General features: G+C 35.3%; 1 protein-coding gene and 1 long non-coding RNA gene across 2 annotated transcripts in view; both read right to left on the bottom strand.

Moving 5' to 3' along the window:
• The window catches only part of Balat (Beta-alanine transporter), a 260,779-nt gene that overhangs the window by 173,612 nt on the left and 64,509 nt on the right, over nucleotides 1-22,658 (bottom strand). The window lies entirely within an intron of this gene.
• LOC141462141 (uncharacterized) lies at nucleotides 225-18,821 on the bottom strand. Its single transcript, XR_012463121.1, has 3 exons — nucleotides 18,737-18,821; nucleotides 2,368-2,566; nucleotides 225-393 (listed from the first exon to the last, which is right to left on the bottom strand). It is a non-coding gene; the product is annotated as an uncharacterized lncRNA (long non-coding RNA).

The raw sequence follows: 22,658 nt of genomic DNA, 5'->3' as shown, positions 1-22,658 counted from the left end.
ATGTTATAGTTTTGCAAGTTGTAATAAAACTTAAGATGCAATTAAAAATAAAAGTAAAGTGCGAATTATATCATTTAACAGATTGGCTTTTTAATTGAGGTTATTTAAACTTATTTATTGCAGTCCGGACTGATTGATTCTCAACATGAGCTGGTATATTTTGTCATTAATACAATTTGCGAGTGTTGTTAAATATATAGAAAGTGCAAAGAGCACAAACGGAATACCGGCTGGCAGCGGAATGCTGGTATGTTGACATTAGTTGGGGATTGTTCTTCTTCCTTAGCCTGGTGAGATCTTCTTCCTGATATAAGCACACGATCCACATAGCATTCACTGGGACACATATTGGAAATGACGGTGCTGTTTAAATGATCACAGTGTATGTAAAGCCTGTGAAAAAGCAATTGCTGTTTGTAAGCAATTTTTGTAGTAGAAAATGCAGTGCAATAATCCATTGGCAAAGTACATTTGTATGTACTAGCAATGTAAATCAAAATGAAATAAAGGTTATAAAGGACTGCTCCCAGCTGCATTGGCTTTGTTATGGATGTGACAAGGTAAAAAAGTAACATTCACCATAAAGATAGAATTAATAATTTATTTCTGACCAAGGTCTTTCCCAAAGAAGAAATCGTTAACATGAAAAAAGACCTATTCACAAAAATTAATGGCCTTGCAGCTATGATTTCTCTCCGATGATTTCAACATGGACAACAGTGCTTTTAAAATAACCGAAAATCAGTTGATATTAAAAAGTGAGGTAGTTGACTTCAGAAATATATAATATATATATAAAAAAATCATAGAAAAACATTAATAATAGCAGCACCAAGAAATTGACGTAAATAAGGTAATCTTGGAGGGATATATTTTCAAAAAGTAAAGAAAATAAGTGAAATATATTGGAAGGAGAAAGCGTGTTTGATGCTAATTTCAACCAGGAATGTCGTTACTAACCCTAATTAATCCGCCGCTTGGAGAAACAGAAGTGAGAGGAAAGAATAAAACAAGAAATTACTCATTAAGAAATCAAAGAATCTTTAGGGAAAACATACTGTTTAAACTGTGCTAGAAGATTAAGGGCAGAAGAATGAGAAAAGTTTGGTCGTCTTCTACTCTTTCACTTTCTTCTGAATCACTCGTTTTACGCAATCATAACTTCTGTTCTCCAAGTATCAAAGATCTTTTACCACACTCCGCACAGTTAACTAAGTACCACGATGAGTCACGTATCCAATTATTGGGGGTTATCTGTATCCATTTGCTTTGATCAGAGGAGGATAGTGGGTCGGGCCTGATTTATCAAATGCTGCCTCTCTAATTATCAATCTCGTAGCTCATTTTTATAGATCTTAACTGATGAAAATTTTCCAGCCGTAGGTGAGATTTTGGCGAAAGATAATCTCTTTTTCTTTGATGAGGTCATGTTAGCTGAGCCCGAATAACATTCTCAGGAGATATTGTCCTGAATTACCATATTTGTGTACCAGCCATCCAAGTGAAGTGCTTGAAGTGCCAAGCATTTTTTTTTTTGTAACCACGGTTATACTATACTATTAATTCAACTTGTCTTCCGGACGAATAATCTTTCTAATACTGTGGTTCCGCTTGTTTAAGAACTTCCTGATAATCAAATGTTTTTAACTTTTAACATTCCCAGCTGAAGAAAACTACATAATCTGTCCATCACCAACTAATCAACGGATAGACCATGTGTTTTAAGGAACTTCTTTGTATGAATTTTTCCGGTTGAATAGAAGGCCGAAGTTAAGAGTGATTGATCTACCCGCGTCTGCCTTATGATGGATCAACATGTAGCTCCGGTCATGTTTGATGAGTCTCAAATGAAATTTTTTTAACTCGAGAAATATAGTTGACAATTACCGGTACTTTATTTCTGAACACAAAGAAATAAACTGGTTTACCTATACCGGAAAGGGCTCGGCTCGTTTGGTACAGGTATTAGGTCTAACGTAGGTAGACCACAGACTAGGTGAACCAGATTAGACAACCAGCTAATTGTTCCTAACTAATCGTGTCCTCACCACAATCTCGGATGGGGTTATGGCTCAGACAAACCTACATTAAGTCTCTATTGTATCTACGTTATATGTTCATATGTTCAAAATATGAATATAGAATAAATTATTTCTTTTATTTACAGTTGGAAATAGATAATAAAGTTAAAACACCAATGGAAGTGTCTTACAGAAGATGTATTGCATTGCCAAATGAAAAATTGGTAAGTTCAATCTTTAATTGAAAAATAGTTTTTGAATTAATTATAACTGTAATTTTCGATTGTATAGGGGAGATTTTCTTCGCTCACTACACCAGTGAGGAAAAGTGAAAATTAAAACTAACCAAATAATTTTCCTTAATGGAGCTTGATGAGAAATATTGATTGTAAAAACTGCCGATAATAGCGATAGTTCTTACTACTTCTTACTAGAGCATGTAGTGTCAATGGTGCGCAACCAGGACAGTAACTAATTCCCTGATGCCGAGAGATGCGGTCCCCAATTCAGTTAACTTTCATGTCTTCAGACTTCTCTGCTTCGGTCTAGAAAATTTAATAAATTCTCAGTTTTTATTCCAATAATACGAACAATTTCTAAAGTAGAATTCTGTAATCTCTATTTATCGCCTTTTTGGATGATTTTCATGATTTTACTAAAGTAGATGTAGAACTTCAAAGCATCCCTAACGCTAGCCTTCTAATTATTATTTGTATTTGCTGCACCGTGAAGGTTTCATCTCAGATTTCTTTCTACTTGATTTGATAGTGTATTTTGATTTTACTGAATTAATGTTTTATTCTACAGTTGAAAATCACCAGCTATCCGGAGATTGTGACGGGAGAAAACTTGCAACAAATTACGCAAATATTTGATTGATATAAATAATTTTGAACCAGTACTGAAATTTAAGGATGATATACTTAATTGTGACTTCCTTACAATAAAATCGGAATCGGATATTAAGGAGAGCTGCAATGTTACGGAAAGAGGAGAAAACACTTCTATTATTACTATTTACGTAGTGAAATCTCGAAACATAGAATTTATACTAAATAGGTTTTTGAATTTAATATATAAACTGTCAAAACAACTAGAAATGTAGCAATCACTTCCTGTAAGACAATTTTGTTCAAATTTAGTATTTGGATAATATATTTAACATAAGGCTAAATGTATTTACATACACAAACATAACTTACATAAATATTATACATTAAATATTCTGTTTTAATAAAATTGAATAAATAAAATCGCGGTAAAACGTTTTATGAAGGTTCACAAAGTTGTTCTAAAGTTTTAGCACAGTTATTTGTCTAAGAGTAGTATGCAATTAGCCTAACTTTTTACAGCACAGATTCTCTGTCAGAATTACGAGAAGAGTTTGCCATGTTACAACAGGATTATGGAGAAAATGTTCGCTAAAGATCGCATTAAATTTACCTTATATTATTATAACCAGACAGTTATTTAATAAAGTTGATACCCGGGTATCAAATTCGGGACTTTACTTTGTAGCTGCTGGTACCGGCTCGTTGATCCAAAACAAATTAAATTAAGTGTAGTTAAATATATGTATGTTTAGATCCCTTACTCTAAGAACAACACGTCAATAATTGTAGCTACTGGGTTTATTAAATGTTGATAATCTTGATGTAGGAATTAGTCCTTCCTCCCCTGAATCATCTTCCTTTTCTTTATCTCCTTTGTGCTGAAGAGAGAGGATACTCCCTGCCCTCTTTATCGATTTCTGTCCCCTGCCAATCTTTTCATACTCATAAAGGATTTGCCTCTTGTCTGACAAGTTGTACTCCCTTTTTAAATTCTTTCTTCACATTTTCGTACATGTTAAGGTGGCCTTCCTCTTCCTAAGTTACCTGGGGTCTGGTATCCAGGAACTATTTGGCCTTATGTCTATTTGCCATTTATCTCAACTGATAAGGTACCAAACTTGCCGCGATGATTAATGTATTCAGTTCCCCTAGACTTACTACACTTCTAGTGCAATTAGTTTTCCGCAGTATGTATCTAAGAAAGGAAACCACCACAACTGTTATTTTGTTGGCTTGTCTATTAAGTGCAGTCCAACTATTGGCAATACAATAGAGCATCACCAGTTAAGTTCAAAACTCATCACTCGCTTCTAACCAGGATGGTGCCCATCCTAATACAAAATGCCGATAGCGTTCTTTTTACTTCCTGGCCAATTTGCCTCTTTAACTGAAAGCTGGCCAAAAATTCTCAAAGTTAGTAACTAAAGAGCCTCTTGATTACATACAACAAGGAGTGGCAATTTCTCTTCTCTTCTAAAGCGTACGACCTCACTCTAGGAATTGCTGATAGTCATTTCCTGATACTCCCATTTCGAGCATTCCCAACACTCTGGAATCGCTAGCTGGAGTTGCTACTGTGAACTATTCTCAAGCATCATACCATCAGCCTGTACCGGTGGCTGCTACATATCTTACAGCGGCTCTGAGAGTCCTTTACCCTCATATCTTCCTCATCTCAACCACATATATATAAGTATATATAACAAACACAAGCGAGCTTAAAAAGAATCACTCTGCTTGGCTCTTTCTAGGAAATACAAAGATTTAAATTTGCTTCCCTACAGTCTTAGTAGTTTACGGCTTTTATGGTCTGTATCAAGTTGGATGGTACTCCCTTGCTTGCCATTTTACGTCTAGGGACCTGGACAAATGCATCATTTTCCAGGCTTTTCCTCTTCTAGCCCTGCTTCCACTAATCTGCTGATCTTCTCTTCAAAATCCTTGCATATACCTCTAAATTCTATTAACACCTTAAAACCCTGCAACAATTTTGAAAACATTCTGTAATTGAGGCAATTCTTCCTAGATTGTACTCGTAATTGTAGCTATTTGGCTCATTAGTTTTAGATCTTTTTTTATTTAACTCCTTACTTTGTTTTCCTGAAACTAGTTTATACTATAATCTGAATCTGTTCACTTTTCAATAATTAGAATGTAATTTTCTTTTATTTATTTCTGAAAATCTGTAGAATATGGAAAAGGTTTTTTTGAAAATATTTAATTGAATTTCAATGACTACATTCAATTCTGTTTTTTTGAATGATTCACACTCATTTCTGAGTGGATAATCCACAAGGCCAGCGAATAAATAAATAAATACTTTTGTAATAAAGGCCGATTTCAATGCTGCGGATAATAGATTAAGATATATAAGAGATGAGATTAAGGTGTCTATACTAAGTATAGTAAATACGTAATCAAGAATTTGTTAGAAACTTTTTATTACTCATATTTTAGAATAATACAACAATCTGGAAACATATGGTCCTCGAAATTTTTAATCATATGTTTCCTTTAAAACTAAATACGACAATATATTTTTATATTTCAATCCCTACATTTCTCCCCGCTTTACTTAGCTATCTACCTCTCCATCTTCAGCTCATCTCTTCCTTCTCTTCCTTTTCTGGTGCAGTAGCACCTATCCTTGCCCTTAATTGGTCCGCATGCTTTCTCTTAAGTTCACCTTCTGACATGACTAGATATGATAACTCTCCTGTCCTGCAGTTAATCATACCCGGTTTCCATCCTTTCCCTAATTCATTCTTTATCCAAACCTCTTGCCCCTCTATAAATTCCCTTTTTTGGATACTTAGATCGTGGTATCTTTTTTGTTTCCAGATCTCCTTTTCCATTTCTTCCTTAGGATCTGGCTTCAACCTATCCAACACAGTAGGGAGTCTTCTTTTCAAAAATAACTCAGCCGGTGATTTATGAGTAGTTCTGTGAGGTGTGTTCCGATAGCTCAGCAACAACCTTGCTACCTTTTCTTGAGGGCTGCCTCCTTCGTCCTTCCCCGCCAGATATCGTTGTTTAAAGGTTCTAATGAATCGCTCCACTAATCCATTAGATTTTGGGTGATATGGAGTGGTTCTGATGTGTTTTATCGCGTTTCTATCACAAAAATTCTTGAACTCTCCGGACCTAAATTGAGGTCCATTATCAGTCACTAATTTTTTTGGTACCCCGTACCTGGAGAACCATTCTCGGAGTCTATTTATTGTCGCTTCCGTGGTTATCTTTCTCATTATGGCTATTTCTGGCCACTTGGAGTAAGCATCCACTCCCACCATCCAGTAGTTACCTTGGAACGGCCCAGCGAAATCCAGGTGAATCCTCTCCCATGGATAGTCTGGTATGTTCCATGAGTAAAGTGGTACTTCAGGCACGTTTGACCTGTTCTCTTGGCAACCTTGACATTTGGCCACATACTGCTCTATATCTTTTTCCATCGCAGGCCACCAAACATAATAACGCGCTATCGACTTCATCGCTATCACACCTGGGTGCCCTTCATGGAGAGTCGCTAGCGTTTTCCCTCTGAGTGTCTGGGGAACTATTATTCTCCCGTTCCACATAAGTATGCCCCCTTCTAAAATTATTTCATTCTTTTTGTCGAAATAGTATTTTATTCCTACCTCTTTGAGTTTCGGCTGCCAGCTGGTGATGACGAAAGTACTCACCTTGCTTAAGATTTGATCCCTCTTAGTCTGAATTTGTAATTCTTCTTTTGTTAATTCCAAATCTTCCAACTTTTTTATTGAAATAAAGCTATCTGCGACATCGTTATTATTATCATTATCTTCTGTTTTCAGTGGAAGTCTTGATAATGCATCCGCTACAGAATTATCTGACCCTTTTCGGTATTCTACATCGAAGTTGTAATTATTGAGAACAACCGCCCAGCGGGTTAGTCTGTTGTTAGTCACTTTGGGAAGATCTCTTTTGGGACCAAACAATCTCTCTAAGGGTTTATGATCCGTAACTAGAGTGAATTTGTTCCCATAGAGATATTGGTGGAATTTTCTCACTCCAAATACACATGCTAGTGCTTCTCTGTCAATGGACGCATAATGTTTTTCGGCCGCCGCTAATGTCCTTGAGGCGTATGCCACCGGCCGTTCGGTTCCGTCAGGGAAGTTATGCAACAAAACCGCCCCCAACCCTGATTCAGACGCGTCACACATAAGGGTCATAGGCATTCTTGGGTCATATGGTACAATGCACTCCTTACCCATAAGTAACTGTTTTGTCGCTTGAAACACCTTTTCTTCTTCTTCAGTCCAATTCCATCTCACCTTCGAACTTGTCAAGCGATGTAAACAGGCGCAGAGGCTGTGCAGATGGGGAATAAATTTTTCATAGTAGTTAATTGCCCCTAGAAATGCTCTTAGCTCCCTTTTTGTAGAGGGAGACTTGGCACCACGAATAGCTTCCACCTTTTCCATTGTTGGATGGATACCGTACTGATCAATGCGATGCCCCAGATATGTTACCTCTGGTTGAAGAAACCTACATTTTTCTTTTTTTGCTCTTAATCCTACGGCTCTCATTCTCGCCAGAACTTTTTTCACTGTTGCCAAATGTTGTTCGCGAGTTGGTCCTGTTATTTTGATGTCGTCCAGATTAACACCCACATTCGGAATGTCCGCTATTAAATTTTCCATCCAGCGTTGGAATATCGCGGGAGCGGATGATAATCCAAACGGTAATCTGCAATAGCGAAAAAATCCTACGTGAGTGGCAATGACCAACAAATCTCTGAACTGTTCTGCCACCTCCATCTGTAGATAGGCATCCCGGAGATCTATGATTGAAAATTCCACTCCCCCAACTAACTTTGCTGTGAGATCTGCAAAGGTTGGCATTGGATGGATATCTGGGATAATGTACTGGTTTAGAGTGACCCGGAAATCGCCACAAATCCTTACCTTCCCATTGCCTTTGTCTACGTTTACGGTAGGCGTGGCCCAGAGTATTGGCGTCTTTGTAGGGTCCACTTTTTCAATCACTCCAGCTTGGAGCAACCTCTCTAATTCTCGTTCTACTGGTCGTCTCAATGGGAATGGAACCCTTCGAGCCCTGAATGCTATTGGGTTTGCATAAGGTTTTAAATGGACGGCCGCTTGCGTGCCCTTGATGGTGCCTAGGGAATCCTGAAACAATTCTTTGAATTCGTTTATTATGTTTCCTACCTTTACGTTTACATCACTGTGTTTTCCCTGATTTTTCACTTTTTTTATGGACACTTCTTTTGGTAAGTGCAGCCTGAAAGCCTGTATCCAAGGCAGGCCAAACAAGGGAATATCTTCTTCCTTCATTACCGCTACTTTCAGCTTTTTCCGCTCTCCATTCAATTCAACTTCCACTAGAGCCTGCCCCAAAACCTCTAATAAATGTTTCCCATAACCTTGGAGGTTACCAAGAGGCTGTAATGGAGGTTGACCTAATCTTGTCCACCAAGACCGGCTAATTGTAGACACTCGGGCGCCTGAATCGAACTCCATTTCGCAGGAAACTCCATTTAGTACAACCTTGATTTCCGCTCTCCCTACTTTATGCACCCTTGATTTGATGGCTTTTAAGGAGTCGTCCTCACTAAAATCAGTATCGTCGTATTCCTGTTGGTCTTCTTCAATTCTTTTTATCGAACTTTTGCACATACGAGCGAAGTGTCCTTCTTTATCACACCTAAAACATTTTGCTTTCCTCGCAGGGCATTCTTCCCGCTCATGGTTCCTTCTTCCACAATTTTCACATTTCGCTCTATTACCCTTATTTTCTTCACGCATCTCCCTTTCTTTCCTTCGTGCCCTCAAATCTTGCTGTTTAGATTTAAACTTATTCGATTGTCCAACCTTATATATTTCTTCCTGTTTTAATTCCTCAGTTACTCTTTCCATAGCTCTAGCCAACTGGTATACCTGCTCTAATTTTACTGGTTCTCCTGAAGAGTCTTGTCCATCTGGCCACCTCATGCGAGCTTCTTTCTCTAGCTTACTTAGCCTGACACCCCCTAAAAATCTGTCTCGTAACCTCTCGTCTAAGCTAGATCCATATTTACAATCTGCACTCAGTGATTTTAACCTGCTTAAGAATGCAGTAAGTGACTCTTCCTCACTTCTAACTGCCTGTTCAAAATCAATCCTGGCTGTAAAAATAGTTTTTTCTGGCTTATACAAAGCTTGCAGTGCACCTAGGATATCTGAATAGTCACAACTATCCAGCTGCCTGGGTATAAGTAAATTTTTTACTGCTCCTAGGCTCTCTGCACCCACATAGGCCAGTAATAGTTGTTTTCTTATTTCTCTGCGGGTCATACACGTACCTCCAAGGCCCTTCACCTCGCATCTCCTTTCAAACTGGTCTAAATATTGTTCTAGACTCACCTTTGTCCGGTCAAATGGGTCAAAAGAAAATCTCTCCATTTTCTTCTGCAACTCCCCCATCCCGTCCAATTCCTCCTGCTCCATCAGGTCTCGGCTTTTTCTTGATTTAGGCATTTTGATCCTCGTCGCCAATATAGTAAATACGTAATCAAGAATTTGTTAGAAACTTTTTATTACTCATATTTTAGAATAATACAACAATCTGGAAACATATGGTCCTCGAAATTTTTAATCATATGTTTCCTTTAAAACTAAATACGACAATATATTTTTATATTTCAATCCCTACACTAAGTTTATTATTATAATATAAACTGGCTTAATGAACAAGCTGGTGTATACAAATGTGATTCAATAATTCAAATTATAATGAACAAACAACAGAAATTGTTATGGAATTGAAATGTAAATTAGTAGAAAGATAGAAGTTGTTGTGGGAAGCGATTTGAGAAATTCCATAGAATAAGACAAGCAGTTGTAAATGAAATACAGGGATGGTGTTGTGAAATATGGAGGTGAAATTGAAGAAAAGTTAATGCAAAATAGTGTTAATGTTGAACCTCGTAATATATTCAATAAAAATGTTTTGAAAGTTGCTAAACATAACATCTATGAAAAGAAAAAATTCCTTAGGGATTCCACAAGGGCTTTGGGTACATAGCAATTAAGGCCGTGGAATAAATTGCGACCAAAAATGTACGTTTTTAAATGAAATCCTTTTATCGTGGAAATCCTGTTTTTTTGAATGAATCACACTCATTTCTGAGTGGATAATCCACAAGACCTAACGTTTAATATAGTAACCGGGCACAATAATTTCACTTATTGTAAATGATTTAACTGAATAACTTTTGAAAAGAAATTTTTTCTAATTGCTGAATAATGAGCCTATTATTGTGCTAAAATTAGCTAAGGAAGTTAAGAGCAAGGATAACCCAGTTTGGACAACACATTCTAGGGATTACTCAAGACCACAAACTACTGTTCAGAGGAAATACCAGCAAAAAAGCAAGAAGACCGAAGCCAAAGTAGGACGGTACTGCTGCTGTGATCCCCGCACTCTAGGTTTAAGTTTGAAGGTGGCCATGTATAAAACAATTATTCGGCCAACAATGGCTAACAAACGTAAAATGGCCAACGCTCTGTCTGGCACACCAATCAACCTAGACAAACTTACCCAAACTCCAGATAATCCCGTATTCTAAGCGATGCCCAATTGGGCATTAACACTACAAACTTCCTCTAGACAATAGTCATGGAGACTTTACCACTAAAATTCAAACTAAGTTATCAAAGCACACAAACTTAGTCCAAAAAATTACGACAACAGAAAGCAAGATGGAGAAAATCCGATTTAATGTGAATATCCTACTATTGCAAGCGCGGTTTTTTTCATTCTTAACATGTGACTATTTTACCTTTGATAAAATTGGTTTCAGAAGTGACCAGGAGTTAAACAATGAACCAATCATGACTGTACATATGTAAAGTAGTAATACAAACTGTTATAGTTGGCTGAGGCGAAAAAACACCTCTGGCTTCCTTCTTCAGGAGCTAGTTTGTAGACGTAGGGAAGATGGTAGGTTAATAACATTTGGAAAGAAAGTATGAGAAAGGAAACATGTAATAATACGAAAAAAAAGGGTACATGTTTTTACATGTTCGTGGATATGGTGATAGGATATGGTCAGTTATGGATACTCTGGATTACTACTACAAATAAGCAATCTTCAATGCCATAATTGCTAAGAATAAGTTGAAGTTTGGCGAAGTTTTAACTACAACGGACACACAATATGGAGCAAGTTATTTTCTATAGGATAATTTGCAACTGAGTTTTCAAATAATTCAATTCTCGTAAATTGCGGAGCTACAATTATGCTTAAATTTGTATCAGCATTGCGCATTATCTAAGCAAGTACTCAAGCGTAACAAAGCTGGTCCAGCAAGACTAAAAACATGGTCACTAAATACACGTTTCATTCGAATCTCTTTTCGATAGAAATCTTAAACAATTTAAAAATAACATTGCCATTCAAGGATTTCGTTATTTCCAAGCGAATTGTGTTGGACTGGAGAGAGCTGTAATTTTTCAATATTAGTAAGCGTGTTGCTGACATTTTTATGTATTTTATTTAAGTAATGGAACACAGTGGAAACAAACAATTTTTTTGGTGTATTATTCTTAAAAATTCGAGCTTTTAAATATCTTATTCATAATGTTTGATTAAATTTATTAATTTTGCAATTTTATTCAAAAATTTCACGTAGAACACAGTGAGATTCTCTTCGCTAAATTTCTGCCAACTCCACTCAAAACTGCCCGCGATTTTTGATAGCAGACACGAACGTACGGACTATTTCAGGAAACCCATTTTTTTCTTTTATCAGCGACTTAAAATCGGATATTTTTTTTTATGGAAACTCGATTTCAGATGTTTCAGCTGATTGTGATACATCCTTTAACGCTATAAGAGAAAGAAAAAAAAAAGAAGAATTTATTAAAGATTGACTACATATAGATTTTCTCAGGAAGTCTTGAAGTTTAAGTGTGGGAGGTAGACCGGGCCACAAGGCCAGAAACAGCTCGTCTTACAGCAGCATATTAGAGTGATATTGGCATGTTTTATTGTTGTCTGTCGTCACACCTGACAGAGAAAGAAAATTAAAGATTTATACAAAAAAAAAGGGATTGGGGGACACGATAAAGAAAACCAATTTCACCATTCATTTTCTCTTCATCAGAATCTTCATTAATTTTTCTTTTTGTTAATATTAAATTCTGCTTTCATTTTCATCTTTTCTTTATTCTATTTATCATTCATTAAATATAAGGTAGTTTTGTCTTCTAATGATAATAAAATATTTGGTTCCATTGCCGGGGTAATTATGACAAATTGAAAAGGTGCTAACTATTTTGATGCTGTTAACTTCTGCTGCTGACCCTACGCCCTCCTGCATCGATCCAGTCCATTATGCCGCCAACCTCATATTCCTGCAAATTTCTCTCTCTTTCTCCTAGGAGTATGAAAAAGAAATAAATCGAGTTAAAAGAGTATTTACTGGTAAAGTATGTTTTTAGCTCATCCTTGTTAACAAAAAATATCAAGCAAAAAATTCTATTGCAATGTTTCTTATAATTCACTACTTGCGCAGTCCTTTTTTCAAGGATCTTACAATTTTGCGCCAGAGCTATCTTCTCTTGGTATTGTCTCCTGTTCGGTCGATGAGTGAATTCAAATATCAAGGCAGCTTTATTTTCCTGGTGTCTCTATTGGTTTACTTTAAGTCAGTTCCTTCAAAGAAGATGTATTCCATTTTACTATGTCCGGGCTGTTCATTGCTTACCTTCAGCTTTCTCTTCTTGTTGCTAGAGGGAGAGAATCACAGCTTTTTCTAGATCTATGAACACCACAACTAGATCTTTTCTATTATCATCCTTTTATCGTGAAAATCCTGTAGCTTAAAAACTTGTCACTTTCAAAATTTTCTTTTCATTAACAAACAATAAAATGGGGAAAAATTTAAACAAATTAAGAATTGACGCAATTTATTACCCAAACAAAGCGAACTAGTTTGCCCCCAAATTTAATATCGCAAGTCCTAAATAACTTGTACACTTTGCTAAAGAGAAATTTTTCCACTGCATGCATACATCAACACAAAACACGAGTACTCTTGGACATTATTAAAAAGTTAATATTGAAAATAACTCATTTTGATTACATATTTTCGTGTTACTCTATATGCCAAGCCTAGTACTGTATACTTTATATTGCATTGCGTTAGGGTTCGAAAACTTTATATTAGTTTAAGCAGAGAATCAAAAATAATACTTTGTTGTATTACGGTAAAACTGAAATGACGTAATTTCAGTGCAATTTCTTACTTTACTAGTTACTCCGACAGATAGTAAATGGTCATTTCAACGTCACAATTACTATCCACACCAATCTGGAAATTCTCGCCAAGCTCTCCCTCACTGCTCTACTTCTTTCTTACAGCCTCTTGTCTTTGCCACCATTGCTGACGATCCACCAGGCTGAACTACCGCCAGTGAACCTGGAATTCCCTTCACAGACTCTACAGTTGAGCAATCTACTTACCAGGAATCAATTACACTATGAAAATATATTTCTAGTCAAAAGAATGTAACTGACAGTTTTCCTAAGCTTCTAAAAACGAAAGAACTAAAGGATCTGCATGCTGTACATCAGGATGTGTGAAATGAAAGCTCTCTCTTATGGTCGATAGCCATCAAGGCTCAAAGAAATAGAATCTTTTAAGATACGTGACAACTCAAGGAGCTGGCAAAGACATTTTGAAACCTTGGTCACCCATGGTATTAGTCTTCGATAGGGAAAGTTGTATTAGGTATATCTCTCTAAATAACCCGGTGGTCTTCATCGATTCAAACGCTGCATTCAAAAAAGCTTCGAGAAACATGTCCAATATGGCGTCCCTAAAATACCAATTATTTGTTAACTTGCGATTCAAGCATTTCGAGACTTGCTAGCAGGAGGCGTAGGAAATCCTATAAAATCTTTTGAACCAAATACTAACTTTACAAACTTACTACACTCTTTGCTAACTGCCCAGTAATACGAGCAACATGTAAAATAGTAAACAACATCATGGTTTAATTAAGTGAACAGGTTAGCGGAAGACCAACAAGCCCACTTGACGTGAATGGCAAAGTATGGCCATTCAGCGTTGGTGGTTCACCGAATGCCACACTAAGCACCTGACTAACTAACACCTGAGTTGGTTGCGGCGACACTGAATCACCAGATGTCAGGGTGAATTAATAGGATAGTTGAGAATGAATCACAGAGACATAGCCATAATGTCGAAGCAATTTGTGAATAATATGGTTAAAAAGCAAACTAGCATTCATAGGGTTCTGGATTGTATTATATGCGAACTTGATTCAAATTTTGGAAAACTCCGTACAATAGGATTCTGTAAGTTCACATCGAAGGGTATCTTGTGTTGTGGTATTTTGTTGTGAAAATTCGTTTTTCATGACTCAAAATAGCTTTTTGAGTTAAGCCGACCGTACAGAAACATCATACTAATACTAGTATTAACTTTATATTTTGATGAGAAGCCAGATAATATTTATAATAACACAATACCGTAAATAGAGATAAAAAAAAATATCATAAAGATAAGTTAAAACTGGAATAGCCAACAAAAAATTACCCTTCCGATAACCCACGGGAATTAGTAGATGAATTAATACCAGGTATTAAAAAAGCAGCCGAATTAGGCAATCGTAAAGCTAGTAGTATAAAACATAAATATAAAAGTGTCTGGTTTGATTTTAAATGTTTTAAATTAATAAAAAGAGCGTTTAATTATTAAATTTGCTTCGTAAATCTAATTCAACCTTTATAAAAGAATTTTATCTACAGGCAAACAGATTGTACAAACATACATGCGAGCTGAAGCGCAAAGTGCACTTTGACAATACAATACTTTCTTTAAAACATGCCAATAATAGTAAACAGTTCTGGTCTTTACTAAACATAAAATTAAATTTCTTGTTCCTAAATGTAATTCTTCTGAATTAACAGAATGTGTTCAATCATTATTTAGCCCGTTAAAAGCAATTCTGTCTCATCTTACGCTGAACCGCATATTAAATTAATTATGAATTTGACAAGAAAATTGCGTTTGATGAATTAAATAAAGTATTAATGAAAACCAAATTAAATAAGGCTCTCGGAAAAGACAGAATTCCGTTCGAATTTTACGCTCCGGCAGAATTTCTTTCAAAGATTATGAACGTTTTTAACGTTATACTTATACGAGAGTGGAGTTATATTCCAAGTAGTTTTGCCTATGCAATTATATTCCCTATCCACAAGAAAGGTGACTCTCATTTATTACAGAATTATAGAGGGCTATCCTTTATTGATACTATCGCTAAACTATTTTCTGGCATTCTCCAAAATAGACTCGTGGATTGGATTAACTCAGAGGGTGTTTTGCATGAATTTCAAGCGGGTTTTCGCCCTGGATATTCCACTACAAATCAAATTTTTACATTTAACAATGAAATCCAATTGGTTTGGGCTAGAGGTGGTAATAGTAAATCAGGTTTTGCTTTTTTGTTGATATCCAAACCGCATTGTGTGAGCAGACGTTCGCCGCTCTTTTATAATCTATGTAATTATGGAATACCAACTAGAATGTTATCTGCCTTGAAAGGATTATACAATAATACATCCACTTCTGGGTGGACACAAAATGGTATAACGAGCGAGTTCGCGGGGTTTCCGTAGGGCTTAAACAGGGTTGTTCGATTAGCCCAATATTGTTTTGTCTGTACCTGAATGATCTTTACGATGAACTTGATAGGGGGTATTAACCTTGATGGAAAGAAAATTAAATTTTTAGCCTTTGCTGAAGATGTCGTGCTTTTATCAGACAATATAATCACCATGAGGCGAATGATTCATAACTTGGAGGGATATTGTACCAATTGGTGTCTCAACATTGATTTTAAAAAGTCAAAAATGGTAATTTTTAAGCTAAATGTAGGAAAACTGTCTAGCAAGGAAAAATGGTACTTTCGTGGTCAATTAATTGAAAACCTAAACGGGTGCGACCTTAAATATAAACAGACATATAATTTGGAAAGCCAGCAAAGCCAAATTAGCTCTGAACTCGGTAGGTGTTATTCTTTTTTCCGATAGAGACATTAGCTTTACTACAAAAGTGAAATTACTCCATACAACATCGCGAGCTATTTTATGATATGTTGCGCAAAGCTGGGGATGGCAACAATACGAAGAGTTGGAAAAAGTTCAGTATTTCTTCCTTAAAAAGGTGTTTGGCCTTCCACAAAATACCCCAAATTATTTTCTGTTGTTGGAAGCTGGTCTGCATAGCAGGTACTTATATATGCTTCGTTTAAATCTCAGGTACATCAAAAAGGTTTTGTGTATATGTGTGAAGATAGACTGCCAAAATTTGTGGCAAATAAAATATTAATTAAAAGAATTAGTTGGGCTGGGACTTGGTTCGAATTAATAAGAAAATATGTTTTGTTGAGTAAGATCAACATGGACAATTGTCAGAGGACTGAAATTTCGGATGAATTACTGAAAAAGATGGTGGAAAATGAAATAAATGAAATGAGCCGTTTACTGTCTAGAGCCGCAAATAGCACGTACCACCCCCTCTATAGTTATCTAAATTTCAGTATGCAAAATAATTATTTGAATTCACAAAGTTTCCAGAATTGCAGAGTGATAATTAAAATTAGGTCGGACATGCTGAATTAAACTTATAAACCTTGGGTTTCTGAATCGTCCGTTTACTGCCCATTGTGCTATTTATGTACCACTGAGGACCTACACCTAGAGGTACCTACTTCAAAACCATTTTAATTCGAACCACAGCAGAAAAAAATTGTCCACCATTTTGCTCTCATAATTCATTGGATTTTTTCCCCCACCTTGATAAGGAAAAAAAATTATTTATTCAACAAAAATTAACAGAATGCGCTGTGGTTGGCGGAATGTAGGCAGCAATACTTTCAGGATGTGATCGTCACAAGCGTACAATGCTTGGAACTAATTAATGGTAATAACTGGTATGCGTTCGCACAGTATATAAAATACGCATATAAATTTAGACAAGGAAAGATCAGCGAAATTACCCTCTAGAAAGAGTTTATGCATGAAGCGGAGTGGTTTGTTTGTATGCTAGTCGTTTATTTGATTGGTTTTGTGATTTGTGTAATTACCAAATTATTGGTTAAGTTGTGGGAATTTATATTTTTATGGAAATAATTGTTAAATTGGAGTTATAAAATAAAAGTGTGGAACTCGCCTGACGATCACTTGATCAAGGCGCTAAATATGTATAATAAACAAAAAATGTAAACATTATTTTCTAATAAAGCATTAATAATAATAATAAAAACATCATACATAAGAATTTGTACAACTTTTTCACACTTACGAAATCTCGAACTTATATTTCCGGTCGAAATACTTTTCTTATTAGGGCTAAGGAAAAACAAAAAAGTGCACGGTGACGTTTGTTGACAGATGAATCTATCTGTGCTTATAGAAGCCATGAAATATTAGATGGCTGCAAGCTAAGCCTAATTTCAATCAAAAACTTTTAACAATTTACATAATCTGTGTAGGTTAGTGGCGAACCAGAAAAGTCCATTTCTTAATGTGAAGCTAGCTCTTAGGATATAGAGATAGTCAGATAGAAAGAGAGATAACCATCAGATATCCTGTTTACAAGATAGTTCACCAAGTAAGGAGAATTAGTGCGCGTCAGGGCAGATCTAGGGAACCCAAAGTCATCAGTTAAGAGGTCTCTCAGTGAAGGGCTGGTTGTTCGCCCTTGTGGGTCTGCCAATTACATCCGTTGCCTACAAGCTTGTGAATTAATTTAGATTGATTCGTATCCAATAGGTTACTAATCATCTGTAATGGCTAGTTTCTGTCCTCGGCGACAAAACAAAAACATATTAATTACCTAGTACAAGCACACAGGTACTAAATTTGGAAACTTTGAAAAATTAGGAAAAGTCTGGTGTAAAACCCTCTTTGGATTTTCTAAATTCTAATGTGAGGCTGAGAACCAGCCGGAAAGTCAAGATCGCGAAATAGGTGGCTAATCCATATTTTCATATTCAATTCGTACTTAATCTAATCCATATTTAAATATTAAATTAAATGTACCAAGTTAATTTTATAGAAAATGGCGAAAAACTGTATAATCATTCAATATACTTCTTCATCAATGGATTTTCACCGTACTCTCCGCCATCTTTTTGGAAAATGTCCTTCATTTTTTCCGGAAAAAATGTACCAAATGGAAAAGTTTTAAGAACGCGAGTACAGTGGTGTGTTTTAATCGCAGAAACTGTTGCCTAGAGAATTGTAAACATGTGAAAAATACCTTCAGTAGCAAGTGCTCCTTCCACTCGAGGGGTTTTAGGCCCGCCAACTTACTGTCCAGTCTCTAGAGAGCCGACTCAAACGAAATCATTAGCTTCTTACAATATTTTGTTTTTGAGCTAGAGAGTTAACATACATATAATGCATGTACGATATACACACAAAAACAGCTCATTCTACTAATCACATTTCTATACCGTTCTTCCGGTACAATAAGGAAAGAAGCGAAATTACATCTGTAGCAAATATATCTGATGCAAGCAGGAATATTTATTACAAATCTGTAAGTTTAAATTAATTATTTAATGTAATAAAAACGAACATTATACAGCTATCGATTAAAATTCTGGATTTTGAAATGACCTACTTCAAAACCATTTTAATTCGAACCACAGCAGAAAAAATTTGTCCACCATTTCGCTCTCATAATTCACTGGATTTTTCCCCCACCTTGATAAGGAAAAAAAATTATTTATTCAACAAAAAAAAAAAAAAAATTAGATACGACTAAAAACCACATTTGCAAATATATGAGTAAAGTTGAAATGTTTGTTCACCTTTGTTTGTTTTGAAACTGGTATCAGCAAAAACCGTATTTCATTAAATTTAAATTCAACAGCAATCAGCTATTTTTTATTTTACTTTATAAAGAACAGCTGAATATATTTAATTCAGGATTTAACAAATGTAAACAAAAGTAACTGAAGTTATTTATCTTATTGACTTTTATATATGTAGATAAAAATATATATAATTTATTTAACTTTTGTGTGAATTTATTTTCTATCGTGGGGTTTGAAAATAAATAAATGTCCTGCAATAAAATATATAATTTTCTCGTTTAAGCAGGACAAAGTGTGGGTAAAGAAGTCCATCTACTGCTTTATTTATTTTGACTAACAAAGAGACCACGTGCACATTTCATGGAATGTGAACATACAGTATGTTCCAGTATAATGAACATATTTGAGAATTTTTTTTTTTTTGGGGACATTTCGTATTACCATAAGTGTATAAAAGTAAGGTGGTTTTAGTTTTTCGTTTGTTTTTTTAAATAATTAATATTTTTTCATTAAAGGGTACCAAAGTTTTTGCCGTGTGTAATACAGACATCCCTCATCATCTTCATGTTTCCCAGTTTGTTTAAGAACTCTTCTACTTAAACCCATCAACTTTTCCTATTTCCAAAGGTTTTTGGAAAAATGTTTATAACTTTGAACTTTTAAATAGATCTCTATTCCAATTTCCTTTTTTTTTTTATTTATTTATTCCTAGTATCAGTTTTCTTTACGTACTTTTAAATAAGTTCGTTTTAAGAGATAGAACACTTGCTGTTAGCGTAGGTGGAACGCTTTTAGAAGTGGCCTCCTTTTTAGCGATCTATATTTTAACAATTTTCAACTTGTTAGTATTCTCGTTTCCTTTGACATTGGACTCCACTCATAAGTAAAAAATAACTTGCCATTTCCAGCCGTTCCCAGATTATTGAATAACAATTATTTCAGAAAAATCCATTAAATTTTTTGATTATTTTTAAAGTATGTAATAAAATCAATTCAGGTCAGTTTAATTTCATACCATTACTTTTTCCCATACAGATGAAAAAAGATCGCTGATTTGATCCGTCACAGCTCGCAAGGAAAACATGAGACTTATTGGCCAGAATGACCAGCGATTAACTGCATTTTCGCTCTCACTATAGATATCCATAGCAGAGCTAGAATAGTGTTCATCAATTAGCTTTTTTGGATAAAATCAGCCGGTCCGAAGCTCCATTTTGTTATATTTGACTGATACTTTAGAAGACTGATTTTGGTTTTCAAAAACAACTCCTAAAAGTTTCTTTAATACTTACAATAATCATTTAGGAAATATTTTCCTGGAAAATGCTTCTTCTAGTGGCAGTTTAGAGGAACAGATGGAGTGAAGCTTCCGCCTTGAAATGTCGCTGAATTGCAATATTTAGAACTTTAAAACACTAATAGAAGCTGTTGTAGAATATTTTGTATTAATAGGGGTGGTTGGTTGCACTGGTTATGAGTCCGGAACAAGAGGAAGATCCGTAGGCCAGCGACTAGCTTACATTTTATTTATTGATGAAGTGTTAATAGTAAAATTAAAGCTTTCACCTTTTGTCTACGACATTTAATTGGGACTTAGTTGAATGCTAAGCTCCACCTGAAAAAAGAGGATTACATTTTTACTTTGCTACTAACAGAAATTTAATGTTTAAGTTAAATTCCAAATTTGGAGGAAATCGTTGGAGTTAGAGTTGCTATGTTACCAAACTAGAACTTTAGATGATTAAAAAAATAATAATCATAATTTTGATTAAATAGAAGTAAGAGTCATGCACGTGTTCGCATAAATTTTTGAATCTCAGCGAGCTCAAAATAAGAATTTTTGTAGAAAACAGACTGAAAATTTGTTGTTGTTTTTCTAACGAGCAAAACGAGGTCGTACTTTTTAATTTCTAATTAAAAGTTGCCTTTTTATCTTTTCTTTTCAATTTTGTTTTCATGTCAAATTATGTACATGTTTTATGTTAGCTGAAAACGTCAGCGTTCTCTTTAGAAAGTTAAATTTAATATTTTCTCCTTTAATTTCCTAATGAATAAATCCGTCAGGGACAGTTTTTTAATCAGTATTCAAAAAAATTCAAAATGTTCTTTCATGAAACAATCTTATAACATGAAAAAATAAATATCAATAACAAGAAATGAGCACCATCTTTTATTTTTATTATCAAATGGAAATAATTTAGTAAATTTTATTAAATACATGATAAATGTTCAATAGTGGGCACATAGTCAATGGGAATGATGTCACAAACAGACAGACTTCCATGAAATATTACATGAGCTTTTCTCGCGTAGGATGGTGATACGAAAGCGATCAAACTTCAAAATATATTGTAACAATAACAAACTCTAAATCTAGCTAGACGTAGATTTTTTTAGCCCGGATAATAGCTAGAGCATTAAGCTGTAGATTCAGAGTAAAATTAATGTTCAGCATGCTGGGCATGGTTAGCTGCCAAAAGCGGAACTACTTGATAAATCCTCTCTTCTTAGATAGAAGAAGTCCTTCGTCAATGAACACATCTTCGTGAGGCACCCTTGTTATTTTTCTCTCTTTCTTGTTACTTCATGGAAAAACAAAAAGAACCTTTCCGGATATTCACATTTCCGGTTACGCCATTTTCATGAATTAGCAAGTCACTCAGTCAACGTTAATATTGCCGTGCATCCCAGTGGTGCGACGCACAAGGGAAGTGCTCTAAATAGAATTTCTTACGAATTAAAGTTTTAGAAGCACAAGTGCAATTTGTAGGCCGAAAGATCAGTTTAGAGCAGTTTTCCATCAAATCTCAAAAAGATGACACACACAGACACAGGTGTTTTCTTTGACTGTATTTAAACTTCCTTGGAATTTAGAATTTGATTAAAAAGAAAGTTAACGTGCTTTCTCGTTAAATATTCTTAAAAAATAGTTCTGATGGAACATTACAACACAACTGGATTGCTCTTAAAATAGATATCTCCCCTGTTACCCGAAATATCCTTGTGTTCATGAAACTATTTGGCGAACAACCATTCAGTTACTGAAACCTGCAGCAAATTACTCCCGTTTTCGGTGGGCTAATATTCTTCCCACTAGGAATTTTGGTCAATAAATTTATATTCTTAAATACGGGCAATGGAATCTTACAGAAAGGGTACAACAGAAATGTGCTTTCCTGTATCACCTCTCCTTAGGCCCTCTGCCTACAGTTCACCGGAAAGTGGTTTCAAATAAAAGTGGTAACTTTTGGAGTGTAGATAAAAAACACTGGAATCATACAAGGAAGAAAAAGTAAAATTCTATTGATTAAAGTGGCATATACGGGTATCTGATCCCAGGTAACTCTTAAGTACAAACATTACGCTGATTGGCGCATCAGAGAGAAGTCCCACCACCCTCAACTGCAAGAGGTGCCCTAATCTTCTTTCCTAGGAGATACGTTCAAATATTATTTTTTTAAGGAAATTTCCAAATCTGAAAAATCAGTAAAGGAGTACTTGCGGTAGATCCATTTTGACCGCCTAGCTAGTGCCTCTTCTCTATCAATATTATCACCTTTCCCAAACTTGGCACCTTTATTCTACCAGTCTGGTGTCTCATCTATACCATGTTGGTGACTCTAAAGACTTATATAGGACCACCTTACACTCACATTTCACCATGTTTACCACTCACTAGACTTAGATAGGACCACCTTACACTTATTTCACCATGTTTACCACTCACTAGACTTAGATAGGACCACCTTACACTCACTTACACACTTACAGAATTTCATGACCCAAAAAATTTTCAACCCTTTATATCTTCTACATTTATAGATCTGTGCACAAAATAACTATAGATTATAATTGAGAAAAACAAAGTGTATAAGAGAACAAAATTTCATATAAATACGAGGTTTACATTGGGAGA

Source organism: Rhodnius prolixus, unplaced genomic scaffold, assembly GCF_049639745.1.
Source record: "Rhodnius prolixus isolate KJV_2025 unplaced genomic scaffold, Rpr scaffold_1, whole genome shotgun sequence".
Classification (NCBI taxonomy): domain Eukaryota; kingdom Metazoa; phylum Arthropoda; class Insecta; order Hemiptera; family Reduviidae; genus Rhodnius; species Rhodnius prolixus.
The sequence above is the reverse complement of the archived record's forward strand: the minus strand, read 5'-3'. Positions and strand labels throughout refer to the sequence as shown.